The sequence below is a fragment of the Lissotriton helveticus genome, chromosome 6 (genome assembly GCF_964261635.1).
Source record: "Lissotriton helveticus chromosome 6, aLisHel1.1, whole genome shotgun sequence".
Taxonomy (NCBI): domain Eukaryota; kingdom Metazoa; phylum Chordata; class Amphibia; order Caudata; family Salamandridae; genus Lissotriton; species Lissotriton helveticus.
The window spans coordinates 1950067070-1950084879 of NC_136067.1; the positions used below are offsets into that span (position 1 = coordinate 1950067070).

Sequence of the window (17810 nt, forward strand, 5' to 3'; positions counted from 1 at the left end):
CAAAAATTATTTAAAAAAATGCCAATTGAAATAACCAGCAGTTCTTGGCAAATCACAAGATCATACACAACACTAGTTTCCAAACTCAGTGCACCAACTCAAAACTGTCCACACATAAACCGCTGCACTCTTTAACGTAAGGACTAGTCCCAGCAGGGCGCACACACCGACTGGCCAATATCAGTGTGACCCCCTATAATGCAACTCACAGCAACTTTCATTCAAGGGCAATCAGCTTCTCAATAGCAAATGATTGAAAAAGCAAACAATAACTCTTGTCTATTCCACTAAAGAAATTCAAAGTTCACAATCACTCTTAGGGGATCGGGGGTATAGATAAGAAGGACGTTATCACGCAAACAAAAGTGAAATATCGACTAGTGGGAAATCACCCTGACGTGCCAGCTCTCCTTTGCTCAGAAGGATTAACCAAACACCAATCTCAGTTAATTCACCTGCACTGTAGAAGTTAAAGGTCACTATCTCATGCTTGGCCGATAGTGCTTGATAGTCCGACACCACAAACCTTAACAGACAAGTTACAACAGAATATACTCCATATATATAGCAGAATCTTGGATTACAATGAGTTTGAGAGCCAAAAACAAACTTTAAGTCTTTGCATCAAGCATGTTTATCTCCATAGGCACAAGCAATATTCATGAAACAGCATTTCAAATTGCAACTACAGCACACATCTCTCCTGGACACAGATGGACACCGCTCAGCACACTACCACGTCAAAGCACTTCAAACACCTCAACGCTCAACACATTCAAATACGCATAACCCTATTTTCTCACACTCCTAGGACACCTCAACCGTGCTGGGACGTATGAACAGCCGCTGTTGTCTAAACTGGACCACAGCGACCTCAGGGATGCAGAGAAAGTTGGGGCAGATTCAGACAGATTATTTTTTTGCTAGTTGGAGAGATAAGGATGGTGCTTGCACCATTCAAACTGGGCGCAAATTCGGAACTCCGCTATATCCACTAGGATGGACCTTTATCTTGTACGGAGGCTAAAATCATAAGTACAGCAATAGATCAATGACGGTAAAACAGAATTTGCACAAACGGAACGACGGAGAAAAGTAGTTTTGCAAACCATGAAGGTTTATTCAAAATTAGTAAAGTTACACGTTCATATCAAATTAGTTAAGGATAAATCAATAATCATCTGACTATAGCATGTAACTATTGAGAAGTTGGCCTGATATATAGTGCTCACTATTCTAGTGATCACTTTGTATCATACCAAACGACCCTTATTGATGATTGGTTGTAAGTCAACCTTATTCGACCAGCTATCCTAGTAGCGTGGACAAGAGCAGTCTTTAGGCTAAACTCTAGAGGGCGTGTTAAGCCAGCTGTTTTACCATCACATATACCCCTTGAACACCAAGTGAAAGGACACCACACAAGTTGTTATAAAAATAAAGGATATTTATTAATAACAAGTCTACCCTGAACTCTTTATGAGTCAGGGAGCTAAGCACAATACAAAACTCTTACGAAAATACTACAAGTTGCACAATTTACACAAATGCCCGAGGGGCACGAAAAACCATATACTTCAAAAGTGGAATGCGAAATACTAGCAGGTAAGTAACACGATCCAGAGGCTTCAGGACCGCTAGGACTACCTTACTGAACCCTCAGGTTAGGAGCAGGAGGCCTAGGGAACCCGGGTGCAGAGTGGGAACTCTTACGCGGGATGCGCGACAAAGTCTATGGATGCTAGCAGTTTCTTAAGTTACTGTTTCCGGACGAATCCGACTAGATAGACTAAAAACGACAAAGGATCTGGACACTAGGATAGTGAACCTGTGCTGGAGCACCGAAATGCTCGAGTTACCTAGCCATGGGGCTGCGGCTGCATAGGGTTCAAATGACGTCGGGAATCCTCGTTGTAGTCTATGGAGCCTGAAAGAAGATGTTGCTGGCAGGCGACCAGTGAAGATGTTCGGTGTGATCCAAGGCTGGATCAGTGAAGGAGACGACCTGAAAGCAGAGGGGACTCAGTTCTCAATCACTAGCCAGTGATTGTGTGGGCACCAGGATGGCACCGGATGAAGTCACCGCAATCAGGTGAGTGGGCGACGCTGGACTCTGCAGTCACACGGGCCAGGAGGCGTTGTCGGCGTCCAGGCTGGAGGTGCGAGCTGTCCCACGATGGTGTCTGCTGTCGGCGATGCTGGATCCAAGATTGGAGCAACAACCCTTGGCAAAGGCAAGCCCACGCGGTGGAGTCAAAATGGCGTCTGGAGTGGACCAGGAGGGTCCAGGGTACTTCTTGTTGGACAAGGAGCAAGGGCCATTCTAGGGGACCTAGACCAGCGGCGAAATCGTCGTGGTACGTCGTCAGGAGGGCCACTAGCCAACGGGCAAGTGACCGGATAACGTGGCAAGCAGCAAGGAAGCAGAAGGGCCCCACGCAGATCTCGTGGATGCTGGAGGGCTGGACTTCGGTGCTGGAGCTGCTTAGGGTTGGGGCTTCTCAAACCCCAGTGCACTCACTCGAGGGTCCCTCGGGGGTCGTGCTGGTTAAGCGTCATGCAGGTCTTGAAGATAGCCGGTCCCACGGGTCTCGTCACACCCACGAATCTCAGCTGGGCTGATGATGCAGGTAGAGGTCAGAGATGGCGGGGAATCCGGGTCTCGTCGAGCTGGGCAGTCTTGATCCGGAGGATGGACGTGCAGCAAACCGCAAGCGCTTAGATGGTGCCTGCTGGTGCAGGGTGGCTACTCCTTAGCCACAAGGGAGAGTCTTCAGAGAGTGACAAGAGTTCCTTTCGTGGAAAGTAGTTCAAGTTTCAAGATGATCCAATTGGGGAAGGGGGCCTGCTCCTACCTTTATTCTAAAAAAAGGGGCTGGCACGCGACTAGGTCCTGCCCATGGGTGGGACCAGGAGGGGGGTGGTTACACCCCTCTCCTTTGTCCGGTCTCTCCCCAGCTCAAGTTCAAGTTCAGACATTTATAAAGCGCACTACTCACCCAGAGGGTCTCAAGGCGCTAGAGGGAGGGGTTCATTGTTTATCGAATAGCCAAGTTTTCAGTTCTTTTCTGAAGGAGATGTGATTCTGAGTAAGGCGGAGGTGGGTGGGGAGTGAGTTCCAGGTCTTGGCAGCCAGGAAGGAGAAGGATCTGCCACCCATGGTGGTTTTTCGGATGCGCGGGACTGCGGCGAGGGCTTGAATGGATGATCTTAGTTGGCGGGTGGGATAGTAGAAGGACAGTCGGGAGTTGAGGCATTCTGGTCCTAGATTATAAAGGGCCTTGTGTGCGTGGGTAAGAAGGCGGAAAGTAATTCTTTTGTTGACGGGAAGCCAGTGGAGGTTTTTTAAGTGACCGGTGATGTGCTCTTGGCGCGGGATGTCTAATATGAGTCTCGCTGATGCGTTTTGGATGCGCTGGAGCTTTTTCTGCAATTTTGTTGTAATTCCGGCGTAGAGAGTGTTGCCATAGTCCAGTCGACTCGTGACCAGTGCGTGGGTGACAGTCTTTCTTGTTTCGAGGGGGATCCAGCGGAAGATCTTTTTGAGAATGCGAAGGACGTTGAAGCAGGAGGATGATACGGCGTTGACTTATCTGGACATTGAGAGAGAGGAGTCTAGAATGAAGCCAAGGTTACGTGCATGGTCAGTGGGTGTGGGCGCTGATCCCAAAGCGGAAGGCCACCAAGAGTCGTCCCAAGCTGAGGGGGAGGATCCAAGGATGAGCACCTCAGTTTTGTCTGAGTTGAGTTTTAAGCGGCTCTGTTTCATCCATTCGGCTACTTCTTTCATACCTTCGTGAAGGTTGTCCTTGGCGGTGTTGGGGTCTTTGGTGAGGGAAAGTATCAGCTGGGTGTCGTCGGCATAGGAGATGATGTTGAGGTTGTGTCGACGTGCGATGGGGGCGAGGGGACTCATGTAGACGTTGAAGAGGGTGGGACTGAGTGAGGAGCCTTGAGGTACGCCGCAGATGACTTCGGTGGGCTCTGAGTAGAAAGGGGGGAGTCGGACTCTCTGTGTTCTCCCGGCTAGGAACGAGATGATCCAGTCCAAGGCTTTTCCTTGTATGCCGATGTTGTTGAGGCGTTGTATGAGGGTGATGTGACACAGTGTCGAAGGCGGCGGAGAGGTCGAGAAGAATGAGGGCCACTGTTTCACTGTTGTCCAGGAGTGCTCGGATGTCGTAGGTCGCCGCAATGAGGGCGGTCTCGGTGCTGTGTTTGGCTCGAAAGCCGTTCTGTAAGGGATCCAGGGAGTTGTTGGATTCAAGGAAGGCTGCGAGTTGGCTGTTGACGGCTTTCTCGATGACTTTGGTCGGGAAAGGGAGGAGGGAGATGGGTCGGTAGTTTTTCAGTTCTGAGGGGTCTGCTGTTGGTTTTTTCAGAAGGGCGCTGAGTTCGGCGTGTTTCCATATTTCTGGAAAGGTGGCTGAGTTGAAGGAGCAGTTGATGACATCGCGGAGTTGGGGAGCGATGATGGAGTCAGCTTTGTTGAAGATGTAGTGGGGGCAGGGGTCAGAAGGTGAGCCAGAGTGGATTGAGTTCATAAGGCGAATGGTATCTTCAATGGTGATTGGGTTCCAGGAATTGAGGTAGTTAGTTGGAGGGGTGGGATCAGAAGGGGGTGGGGTGAGTTGGTCAATGGGAGTGTTCTTGAAGCTGTTGTGGATGTCGGCAATTTTGTTGTAGAAGGAGGATAGCGCATTGCAGAGGTCTTGGGAGTTAGTGATGTCGTTGGATGCTGCGGGAGGGTTGGTGAATTCTTTGACGATATTGAAGAGTTCCTTGCTGTTATGAGAATTGTTGTCGAGACGGTCCTTAAATGCTGATTTCTTGGCGGATCGAATCAGTTGATGGTGTTTGCGGGTGGCTGTCTTGAGGTAGGTCATGTTGTCTGAGGTTGGTTCTTTTCTCCAATTCTTCTCCAGGGTGCGGCATGTCTTCTTGGATTTTTTAAGGTCATCATTGAACCAGGGAGCCTTTTTGCTGAATGATTTCAGCTGGTGTTTTTTCAGGGGTGCTAGTTCGTCCGCACTGTGTGTAATCCATTGCCTGAGGTTTGTGGCCGCTTGGTCTGGGTCCGTTGTTAGGGTGGGAGTGTTTTGGCTGAGGGATGCGAGGAGTTGGTCGGTGGTGATTTTGTTCCAATTTCTTCGGGGAATGGGTTGTGGACGGTTGTGGGTCAGGGTTGTTTTGTAGCTGAAGTGAACACAGCTGTGATCCGTCCAGTGGAGAGCTGTAGTGCGATCGAAGGAGATGTGCTTGCTGGAGGTGAAGATCGGGTTGAGCGTGTGTCCGGCTGTGTGAGTGGGGGTGTCAACAAGTTGTTTGAGTCCGAGATTGGACAGGTTGTCCAAGAGGGTAGTGGTGTTGTTGTCGAGAATGTTGTCAAGGTGGTAGTTGAGGTCTCCTAAAAGAATGTAGTTCTCGGAGGCGAGGGCGTGCGGGCTGACTAAGTCAGTGATGTCGTCGCTGAATTGAGATCGGGTGCCTGGGGGCCTGTAGATGAGGGTTCCTCTAAGGGTGGTCCTGGGGTCAGTGTGGATCTGAAAGTGGAGGTGTTCGGCGGTTGCAAGATTGTCGTCAGAGCTGGTTGTAATTTTGATGGTGTTTCTATGGACGATGGCGATGCCTCCTCCAGTTTTTTTAATGGTGCGGTCTTTTCGAATGATCTTGTAAGTGTCCGGTATGGCTATGGCGATGTCGGGGGCAGAAGATGCGTTCATCCAAGTTTCAGTGAGGAAGGCGATGTCAGGTGACACAGTGTCGATTAGGTCCCAGAGTTCGGTTGCGTGTCTGTGGACCGAGCGGGTGTTCAGTAGGATGCATTTCAAGTCGTTGGGTTCGGAGCTGAGTGTGGAGGAGGTGTGTTTGGTGAGGGTCCTGAGGCAGTTGAACTTACAGGAGAGGCAGGAGAATGGGCCGTGGGTACGTCCTGGGGTAGCTACGCAGCATAGTGGGGTGCGTCCTGCGTTGAAGGCGAGGAGAGTAGCGGCATCATAAGTTACTCTGGGGGGTTGGGAGCGGCATAGGGCAGGGGGTATGGCGCTGGTCGCGGTCCAGGCGCAGACGGGCTTACCTTTGGCGCACCTTCGGCGCGGCCGCAGCGCGTGGACGCTGCAGTTTGGGACATCTAACATAAATGGAGAGTGGAGGGGGCGGAGCGTGGGAGGGGCAGCAGGGAGGCGGTAGTGTGGGTGAGGGGCGGGCCAGGGGATACCAACAACAAAATGGAGGGTCAAAGGGAAAGGCAGACAGGGGCAGCTAATGCACAAATGCGTCGAGTGAGCACTTCTGTGAAATAAATACACAGACACAGAGAAATGAGCACAGCTGCCTGAGCGAGGTCGTGCTAATGATGTCAATCAGAACAGCGGTGCTATGCCTGAAAAGCGCTACAATGCTATGCTAAACAGCGCTACAATGTTATGGTAAACAGCGCTACAATGCTATGCTAAACAGCGCTACAATGCTATGGTAAACAGTGCTGTACTAAACACAGAAGTAACGATACCAGAGACGCGATAGCATGGAGCGTTACAGCTCAGAGTGAGGAGGAGCGTGGGTGAGCGACCGTTCTGAAGAAAGTCCAGGTGGTCACATTGGGTAGCAGCGGTGCGGATTTGAGCTTGCTGTTGTTTTACCATTGCAATCTTTTATCAAATTGAAAGATCACATCAAGTACCTCTAGGTACATATAAAATCAAAAGCTTAGCATACTTAAGTTCTACTGAACTTAGTAGTTGTAGATTAAAGGGATTAGAACACCCTGACTACAACTCACTAGCAAGGTACAGGTAGGTGCATCACTTACACCACACTAGAGTCATGTCTGACACAGGAGTAGCCTCAGGGTCCACTCCTGTGACAGTTGACCTTACCAAGGCAACTTCCAGCTATGACAAATTAACCCGAAAGGACTTGATTGCCTTGTGCGTATCAAGAGGGTTAAAAAGGGGCAGAAGTCCCACCTGTCCTATCCTGATAGCCATTCTAGAACAGGATGACTTAGAGAAGGCGAATGAAGTTCCCTTAGAGTCAGGAGATGGAGTAAACCCACCTGTAACTGATACCACTCCAGAGGAGGAAGAAGGAGAGGAGGGGGATGAGGACTCAGATGTTGAGGACACAAAAGATCAGGATCAGAGGGGTAGCCAGGTCCTAGTTGCCAGGCTTAACCAGGCCAACTTAGACCTACTGGGGAATGGAGAGGGCCAGCACCTCCCCAGACCCTATAACATTCTCCCAGGCAACAGAAGAGTGAGATCTCCCTCAGGGGACTCTCATATTTCTAGTGCCTCAAGAGAATCTCAGAAGGGCATGACTGCTTCTCAAAAGCTAGAGCATAGGGCCAGAATGAGGGCTGTCAAACTCCAAATAGAGAGGGAGGAGGTAGCCTTGGCTCAAGCTAGACTTGCCTTGGCAAGAGAGCAAAAATTGTGTAGCTTAGATGCCACTGGTGGCAGCAATATTCCTAAAGAGAAACGCAGGTCCTATGATAGTAGAAACCTGACAAAGATTGTGCCCCCCTACAAGGAAGGGGATGACATCCACAAGTGGATAACTGCTCTTGAGAGAGCCTACATGGTACAGCAGGTTCCTGAGGAACAGTGGGCAGCAATCTTATGGTACTCCTTTTCAGAGAAAGGGAGAGATAAGCTCCTCACTGTCAGACATGAGGATGCAAACAATTACAAAGTCCTGAAGAGTGTCCTAATAGATGGGTTTGGCTTAACCACTGAACAGTACAGGTTGAAGTTCAGAGACACCCAGAAGACACAGACACAGGACTGGACTTATTTTGTAGATTGTGCCACTAAGGCTCTGGAGGGTTGGCTACATGGCAGCAAAGTACATGACTTTACAGGATTGTATAATTTGATTATGAGGGAGCAGATCCTAAGTAATTGTCAGAACCAGCTCTTACACCAGCACCTGGTGGACTCTGATCTGACCTCTCCCCAAGAATTGGGAAAGAAGGCAGACAAATGGGTCAGAACCAGGATTAGGCCTAAGAATCAGGACAGTAACAAGAAGAAGGAGTCTACCAAGCCTCAAGATAAGGGTGGGGATAAAAATAAAGAAAAGACTTCCCCAGGGCCCCAAAACTCCAAGAATGGGGGTGGGTCCCAAGACACTTCTTCAACTGAGAAAAAGCCTTAATGTTATGCCTGTAAACAGGTTGGGCATTACAAAACAGACAACTGTTGTCCCAAGAATGACAATAAAGAGAATATACCTCCAAAGCCATCTCCAACACCTCCTGTTACTGTCAGCAGTAACCCCCCAGGAAGTGGGAGCACACCCAGGAATCTGGGTGGGTTTACTTTTGGAGCCCAGGAGGACCCTGGCCTATCCAGGTCCCCATCCCCAAATGATCTTGTTTATGAGACTGGCAGGGGGTTTGCCAACTTCTCTGATTGCCAAAATACTTTGAGCAAATATAGACAAGAACCCATCATCAATGGTTTGAAAGTTGAAGCTTTTAGAGACACAGGGGCTAGCATCACCATGGTGGCTGACTGTATAGTCCCCTCTAAGCAACTTTTACCTGGTGCCACATACCAGGTAACAAACATTGATGGCATCAAAACAAATCATCCCATGGCAGTAGTAAGTCTCAGCTGGGGAGGTGTCATTGGCCCAAAGAGAGTGGCAGTGTCATCAAACTTGCCTGTAGACTGCCTACTTGGTAATGATTTGGAAATCTCAGCCTGGGCTGAGGTTGAACAGGAAATCCATTCTAGAATGGTAAATTCCAATGGAAAGGTTAGTGGGGCTGTAATGGCTACAGCCCCAATTCAAGATGTCCTTCCTGAAAAGGTTGGTAGGGCTGAGAAACTCTCTGCCCCATCTTTAGCAAAAGCTCTTCCTGAACAGAATAGCAAAGCTGTTATGATAACAGCAGAAACCCAAACTGAGTCTCCTCCTGAAAAGGTTGGTGGGGCTGTGATGGCCACAGCCCAAACTCAAACTGATATGTGTGTTGTGAAGCCTGAAATGATGGATAACTCCACACAAACTGAGAGCATGGAGGAGGAAGAGAAATCTCCCCCTCACCAGACTTTAGGACAGGATCAGCCTCCTCAGGGAACTGATCTTACCCCTGATGAAGGAACTGCCCCAGAGGTGGTTGGGCCTAGCCTGACAGAACCTCTGATGTCAGTGGACCCTTCTCAGGTGGGACCCAGTCGGGAGCAGGTAACCTGCCCCTCTCTACCTTGCCTTAGCCAGCCCAGGGCTGCAGAGGACAAGAAGGACAGTGAGACCCAGAGGGCCCCCTGTCAAATAAAGCACCCCCATCAAAAGATTAGGGGCACCAAAACTAGTAGCCCTAGTGAGGTGAAAACTTTAAAAACTCCAGATGGAGCCCCCTTAAAAACAGTTAGGGACCTCCCACAGATGGATTCTGTTGGGCACAGCCAAACCTGGGACCCAAAGGGCCCAAACCTGAACTGTCCCTCCAGCAAGTCAAACAGAGGGACCCAGCCTCCAGCTTTAGGTAGCCAGAGGTTGACCCTGAGAGCACAGTGCAACTCAGTTAACGAAAGAAAGGCACACATGGTGGAAGATAATTGGAGGGAGCTAAGCCCTAAATTAGTAGAGCCTCACTTCAATACTCCATATCCAAACCAGCCTTTAACTTTGCATAAACACACCCAAGGTAGTGATTCCCTATGGTGGAGACCCTCTAATACCCCAAGGGTGAGGGACTGCTTAGTGGACCATGAGACAGGGGGTACCCATGCTAGTGCAGGTACTTCCTTATATGGCCACTCAGGCAATATAGGCTTACCTGGCCAAGGATAGCCTTATCTCCTTTCGTTTGGGGGGGGGGGGGGGGGGGTTATGTAGGAAGGTGGCTACCTGACTAGGGTTACCCCAGATTTTTTGCCTGTGTTTAGCTGGTTTTTTTACTTAGTTGACCTGGTTCCCTGCTAATCAGGGCCCCAGGCCATCTGCTCTCTCTGTAAAATGGACTCCATGTACCCTAGGTGCATGCCACAATTGGAAATGGACTCCTTGTCAGCCCCTGTATAATGCACTATAGGTGCCCAGGGCATAGGGGCCACCAAGGCCTACCAGGGGCTGCAGCATATCTTTTGCCACCCCTGGCTGGTTCTTAAATTGACACAACTGGCTGATCCCTCAGCTGGGGTAAGGTGGTGTAATCACCCCTTACTTAGATATAGTATACCTATATCTAAACCTATATCTGGACACATATAAACCTGTGAGCCACTCCTATGGAAGGCCTCATCAATCCTGGAGGCAGAGTGCGTGGTTTAATGTGAGATGGAGCTCTAGCATGAGCTGAGCCTGTCTGCAGCTGTCGGGAACAACTCCCTAAGCTGTTTCAGGATAATGCCATACCATATACTCTTAAGTGCCTTATAATCCTCGCGGTTATATAGCAACTCTGGTTTGGCTTTATCAAAACATGTCGTGTAAGGTGTCATACGATTTGGATTACTATCCCCTCGCCAGTTCTGGCGACGGGGATAGCATTCCACCCCTCTAGAGGGGTAAGACATGTTACTTTACTTTAATGCGGTTAATTTCTAAAAGGACCTTAGATCCACAAAATGGATGCCTCTGCCACAGACAAGAGTCTGACCCCCTGAGGCTGACCGAAACTCAGCCAAATGGGGCCTGGACAAAGGGTTTCCTGTCGCAGGGGGGTGTTACCACCCTCCAGACAGGAGATAGTGGATTGTAGCAGGGAGGTTTGAAAGAAACCAGACACTGCTTGGGGCGCACAAGGCTGCCCCTTGCATAATCCGGCCAAACCGGTTCTGGGGCACTCCAGCCCTCGTGCCAGGGCGGCCTGGGTCAAAGGAAGGGGGTGTATCCACCCACTTCCTGGGTCCCACCCATAGGAGGGGACCTAGCAGGTAATCACGCCCCCCAGATTCGAATAAGAGTGGGAGCAGTGCCAATGCACTTCAGATATCCTGATGAAACATAAGAAACGAAACTCTGGACCCTTCGACATCCTACTCAACGTGGAATCCCGAAGAATCTCCCTTGTGGTCAAGGAGTGACCACCCTGTGCAAACAGGCACCATCCAGCCATCGACGTCTGCTTTGTCGCAGTTCCCGCCGGAACTCGAGCGACAGAGATCGACGAGATCAAGCTTGCCTGCCTTCCAACAGCCCGATCCACAGTCCCTACAGAGCTGAGACCCGTGGAGGCGACCGGAAGCGTGGGGCACGCCATCTTGAATTGACCACGAGACGCTGACCATGCAGCCCACGAGTGACCCTCGAAGCTGTACACCGGGGTTTGAGAAGCCCCAACCCTGAGCCACTCTTGCACCGAAGTTCAGCCCTCCACACTCGACGAGTGCTGCGTGGGGCCCTTCTGCTCCATTTGGCTCAACGCGTTGGCTCGGTCACTTGCCAGCCGGCTAGTGGCCCCTGTGCCGACGAAACTTTGAAAACGACTTGCGATTCTGGTTGCCCCAGACTTGCACCAGCTCCCCTAAAAAGGAGCCCCCACTCTGACCCTCCTGGTTCGAGTGAGAAGCAATCTCCCGGTTCCGCGTGGATTGCTCTTGCCAAGTGTTGTTTGCTCCAAACTTGAAGCCGACTGCACCGACGGTGAGAGCCCTCGTGGGACAGATCGTGACCCGCTCCTGGACGTCGCAGATGCCCCAGAGCCCACGTGACAGCGGAGAGAAGCTCCTCGACGGCCACCTGATTGCGCCCGACATTGCCTGGTTCCGTCCTGGTTCCACCCTGGTCACTGCTGAGTGACCCAGACTCTGTCCCCTCTGCTTTCAGGTACTCTTCGACTTGAGTCCACCCTTGGACTCCACCGGACACTTCGTTTTCACCCCGCCTGCAGCCCTTTCAGCTTCAAGCACCAAGAGCCTGCGTGACGAAACCCGACTCAACTTCGACCCTGTGCACCCGCTTCCTGTGGGTGAGGTAACTTTGCTCCGCCGGTGTTCCCACACTGGTACACATCTCTAGGGTCTGTGTCTTAAGTTTTGTTCCTCTAGGTTCAGCGGAAGTGTCCTTAAACTCTAACTTTACAACTTTTACGCACCATTGGTTAACATTGGTGCATGCGTGCGCTTTCCGCACTGCTCCCGAATCCCGTGGGCCTCTCCCGACTTCAGCATTGCTTGTCCCGACTGCTCCCAGCGATTCCCTAGGCCCTAGGCCTAACCACTGTTCGATTGGTATCTCTTATACCACTTGTTTAGTATATGGTTTGAGTGGCCACCCGCCCTCATCCATAATTGTGCAACTTTGTATGTTTAAACTGTGCTTTTGATTTAACGCTTGTGCCCCTTTATTCATAAAGAATACTGGGGATTGTTTTTAGTAATAAATACATATATATTTATAATATATACTTGTGTGGTGTCCTTTCATTTGATATTACAGGATTGTATGTGGTAAAACAGCTCGCTTAACACGACCTCTTAAGTTAAGCCTTTAGGCTGCTTAGTCCATGCTACCCCTAGGATAGCTTGTCTAATAAGGTTGACTTACAACCAGCTCAGGGGCTGGTGTGCCTCTGGAACTGGTTTGAGCCGGCCTATGCACAGTGAGCACCGGGGTGCCACTTGCAGTCACCTTCCTTTCAGCCCTGCCTACCTGGGATACACAAAATCCTGTCTGGGATGGTGCTGCCACCGCCCCTGACAGGAAACCCTTTGTCCAGGCCTCCCCCGCTAGAAGGACTCCCAGCAGCAGGAGGGCAGACTTGTGTCTCGGTGGCAGCATCCATTTTGTGGAGCTGAGGCTGTGTTCAACTTTAACCGGGGTTACAGCTACCAACATGTCTTCTCCCTCTAGAGGGGTAGAATGCTACCCCCGTCGCCAAAACTGGCAAGGGGGTAGTATTCCAAAGCGTATGACACCTTACACGACATGTTTAGATAATGTCAGACCAAAGTTACCATAACCGCGAGGCACTTAAAAGTATATGGTCTGACGCTATCATGGAAACGGCTAAGGGATAGATCCCGAAGGCCGCAGACAGGCTCAGCTCATGCCAGGGCACCATCTCACACGATTCCAAGCACTCTGCCTTCAGGATTGTTAAGGCCTGCCATAGGAGTGACTGATAGGAGATCTGTGTGCCCATTTTAGGTTTAGATATAGGTATACTATATCTAAAGCAAAGGGTGATTACACCACCTTGCCCCAGCTGTCAAGCAGCCAGTTGTGTCTGTTTTGGATGGCCATCCAGGGGTGGCATAATACATGCTGCAGCCCCTGGTAGGCCCTGGGTGCACCTATGCCCTGGGTACCTAAGGTACACTGTACAGGGGCTGATAAGGTGACTCAGTATCCAATTAGGTATGTACGTAGGGTACATGGAATCCATTTTACAGAGAGAGCAGTGGGCCTGGGGTCCTGAATCGCAGGGCCCCAGGTCAACTAAGTCGAAAAACCAGCAAAACACCAGGCAAAAAGTTGGGGGCAACCATAGTCAGATATCCACCTTCCTACAACTATTATCCAGCCAATTCAGTTCAGCAAATGCAAGTACACATGATCTAAGATCGCATATGCAAATTAAGATATCATTTTGTTCCCATAAAGAGAAACTCCTTAATGCTAAGATAAGGTTGTGGGTAAGTTGTAAAATGTTGACGCAGCTGATCTCCGCAAATAAAGCATCAAAAGTAGAACCCTATGAAGGTTCTGGCCAAGAAAAGGAGAAATGTACTTGTTCTAGAAAGTAAGTCGGAGTAAAAAATATATGGTTCATTGGGTCTCATAAAAGAGAAAGGGACGTCCGCCTACAAACGTGGACCGGGGCGTTTGCTGACTAATTTGGTTTCATACAGGTAAAACATGAAATTAAGTCCAAAAGAGGTATTCCACAGGTGCTCACAGAGTAATAACAATCACAAATCAGTGTTCTCCCCTGTACTTGGTGTCGGCCTCCTTTTGATGGAAGAATCTGAAACTGTATTATCCATTAATACAGTTCCAGATTCTTCCATCATCGTGGCCTTCACAATATCTTGAAAAGGAGTGTCCACCTCCTCTGCCTCTCATCCTGTGCAGGTGCTCATATCCATCGTCCAGACAATTAATTGCAATAAACTTGCCCTTCATACAACAGGCTAACAGAAAATATTTGTTTATGAGAATACTGACTCTGGTGCCTGTAATGGAAACAACGGGCCTGATTATGATGTCGGGTAACCGCCAGGCCATCGGCCTCCGTCCCCGCTGGTATCCAGTTGGGCGACTTCTCGATCGTCTTTCGTCTCCACAGATCTGCTCCTAGTTTGTGACTATTGGTTATACTTCTGGTCCCATCTCCGTTTTGTCTCTCTTTCACTTTCCTGTCCCGATCTGCTTTTCTTACCCTTCCTTTCTGTTCTCCCCACTCCCCTGCTCCCTTGGTTGTTCTTGTCACCGCTTATCTCCCTCTGTTATAGGTTTACCCCCGTTTTTACTTTGCCTCATTTTTGCGTCATGTTTTCCATCCTCGAGTGTTCTCATGTTCTATTGCCCTGGTTTTTTTCTGTGCAACATTGTATTATGTATTGTAACTCTGTGTAACTTGTTTCTTTCTGATACTCTTGTAAAGCTCTCTGATACCTTCTGGTCTAGCCAGTGCTATATAAACCTCATCAAATAAATAAATACATCGGTGGTGGTCTGACCGCTGACATCCCTTCGGTCTGAACTGCGTCACAATTCTGGCGGTCGGATAGAAGACTGCCGCCTCCGTCAGGATCAGAGATCCCGGCAGGACGGCTGTCGGAGCTGCATCCCACAATGCAGAGGCAAGCACCGCCGTCTGGATTACAATATCCCTTATCGGCAGCCTTTCCATTTTGGGAACACTGCCATGAAAAGGTTGTCTGAAAGGGATACGTGGGGCCCACGAACAGGGCCCCCCATCCGACGTGGGCCACTGAAAAGTGACCCTGGGGCACATGCAGTACCCCACTCACCTCCGTGTGCTACAGACGTGCAGGAGGTGCATGCACGGTGTCGGCATGTGCTGTGGCCCTTGCCCACGGCCACAGTATGCCTCCACCATGTTTCCAGCCCCCAGCCAAATAGGGCAGTCCTACCGCCCGCATGCTTGTCTGTCTCCTGACTGCCGCATTGGCAGCCGGCGGTCCGACCACCCGGCATCAGAATGATGCCCAATGTTATACACACCGAGCACAAATACAGCGTGACTTTATAACAGAGTTGAACACATAAGCCCACTCATGTTAATGCTAATATGCATATGTCCCAACTATAAATAAAATGAAAACATATTAACCACTTGTTTCACTGAATGTAAGAGTAAAATCATGTCTGCACACATAAGTAATGGTTAACCATGTTGCAATTTAACATATTACTAAGTGCAAATAAATGATGACGCTGCATCACAAATACGTAGGTGTGCTTCAATGAGCCTTCCTCTTCTCAGGCCATGCAAGCAGTGTCTTCCTAATCCAGGCTTAATTGAACAACCTCTCCACAGTATTCAACATAAAGTTTTGGACTTCTCATAGAAGGGACCCTTGTGCTGTTACAATTGCCCAGTCACAAGTGGGTTCTGCTTGCACATGTAATTTTATGGCAGACTTTCAAACTGCAAAAAGTAGTGCTCAGGTTGGATTTAAAGCGTTTACAGCACAACATTATTTACTGGTGTTCCTTTGTTGTATGCATGTGGTGGTCTTCACAGACATGGTTTCATATTGGGCTGGTCCAGGTGGGGTTTCCATTTTGTACTACACTCGCCTCAGATTCTCAATTGTTCTCAGATTGAAAGTACCATCGGGAGGAAACTGCAAGGACCCTAGTTTAGCAATTCTATATTTCCTCATACAGCATTGTATTTGCTGTACGAGAGTATTTATCATCGCAATTACAACAATCCAATTTGCTTTTCATTTAACTTGAAATCATGTCTCAGTTACTGCCTTGTACCATATACGAAATTTATTTGGGATAGGCCGAGTCATGGACATTCACAGATTATTATGACAATGGCCCTTTTCGGCCATTTATGCTGGTTCCATGTTCCACTTTTATTGATGCCTCATGGCCCTGTGAAACTGACCAGAAAGAAGCATTTTTTTAAATTTAAGGTAAAAGTCACTTGCTTTCCGTTACTACTTTCCCGCCCTGGTGTGAACAGTCTGTGTGGGCAGTTCACCTTGTTATATGTCCTTCTAATGCAAGACTTAATGTTTTTGCCTAACATCAACTCCGCACCCCAGGACTAGAGTTTTGGGATGACTTCAGCTGAGCTTGGCTCCTAGTGTTTGAAATATAGAAATGTCTTAGTCTGAACAATCTTCAGTCTTTAGAGTGTGCCGCTGTTTTATTCTGTTGCTTGCAGTACTCTGGATTACCTATGATCTGTCACCGTAAGTAGAACCACACTGTGTTGCTTGTATTTTCAATCTACCCACCGAAAGCGTATCCTAAAACTGATTCCGTGAATACTTTTTTACTACACTCAGGAGATTTACTTGGATGCCCAAGAAAAGCCTTTGCAAAGACGTGGTCTGTAACAAGTACAATGATTTCAAGACGAATAACAAACTTTATACTTTTCAGTCGCTATAAGCAGTGTTTTAAAAGCCATGCACCGACTCTTTGCCATGGCTGTTTGGTTAGTCGTTGAATAGAACACATTCAAAAGCTTTTTCTGGGGCATGCCTGTCCTTGCCTGACCAGCAGCAAAAAACTGAACTAAAGTTCCACTTGTAGAAACAGTTTGCGTCTGAAGACACTCTGTAGAGAAGCCCAGTCGCAGGTCACTTCAAGACTTTAAACCTCATTGGCCCTCCACGCAACAGCCTGGCATGTGGATCTCCTACATTTGTTATGATACGGCTACATTTCCGAACACAGTACTAAGGTGAAAGTAATGCCATCTGCATGAACTTATCTTTTATGCTCTATCTCCACTTCTTTTTTTCTTTCTTTTGTCCAGTAATTAACCTTCTAGTTGAAAACATTGCTTGAAGACCACCACATCCTATGCATGCACTCTTCTGTGTTATGATGCCAGTGGATGGACCCAGCCCTCCAGGTACTTTAGGTCCTGCAAAAAGCAGTTGTCCGGGGGTCTTTTGTTATCAATTATTATTATTTAATATTATTTTTTTCAAGTACCGCCACCATCAGTAATTGCTTTTTATATTGCTTGGCTACGCTGTCCATCAAGCCCATTTAAATATGAGAATTATGAATGTCTTGGTAATGGGACAGCTAGTAGTCCTTTTGTTAGAGAGCAGATGCGACACATGAAGCTTGTAACGGAGGGCCACGATTCTCTAATGTAATTACCAGGATGACTCTGTGACCAAGGATAACGCAACACACCATTTTTAGAATAGCATAACACCAAACAACATACTAGACATAACAAACATAACAAGACCTAGCCAAGCACTTCACATATTGTACAATCTGGCATCTATAATGGGTACTACCATTGAATTGACCAAAGTTTCACTGCAGAGATCTGATATTCACCTGGAAGGCACTTGTTGGAATCGGTTGGTTGCTTATTCCATTATTTCCTTCCTAAGTTGAGAGAAGTAGTACTAGAGAATAGGTTAATGACTTGTCATCCGTGTCTAGACACAAGGGTTGTATTGTGTTGTGTGAAGAGGCATTATTCAGCCTCTGTCCCTATTACTCGGTCTGCATTTGAGCAGTCTAAACTGCCCTGTGTGGCCAGATGCCTAATGAGCCATTATAGCTTGTTTTGTTTAGTGTTGCCACTGTAGACTCCTGTGAGCCATGCGTATAGATGGAGTTGTTTGATGGGAGACTATGCAATGTTTAACAGAAGGGGAACATTT

At 48.6% G+C, this 17810-nt stretch overlaps 1 protein-coding gene across 1 annotated transcript in view; it reads left to right on the forward strand.

The window, feature by feature from the left end:
• The window catches only part of PBK (PDZ binding kinase), a 147694-nt gene that overhangs the window by 87948 nt on the left and 41936 nt on the right, over positions 1-17810 (forward strand). The window lies entirely within an intron of this gene.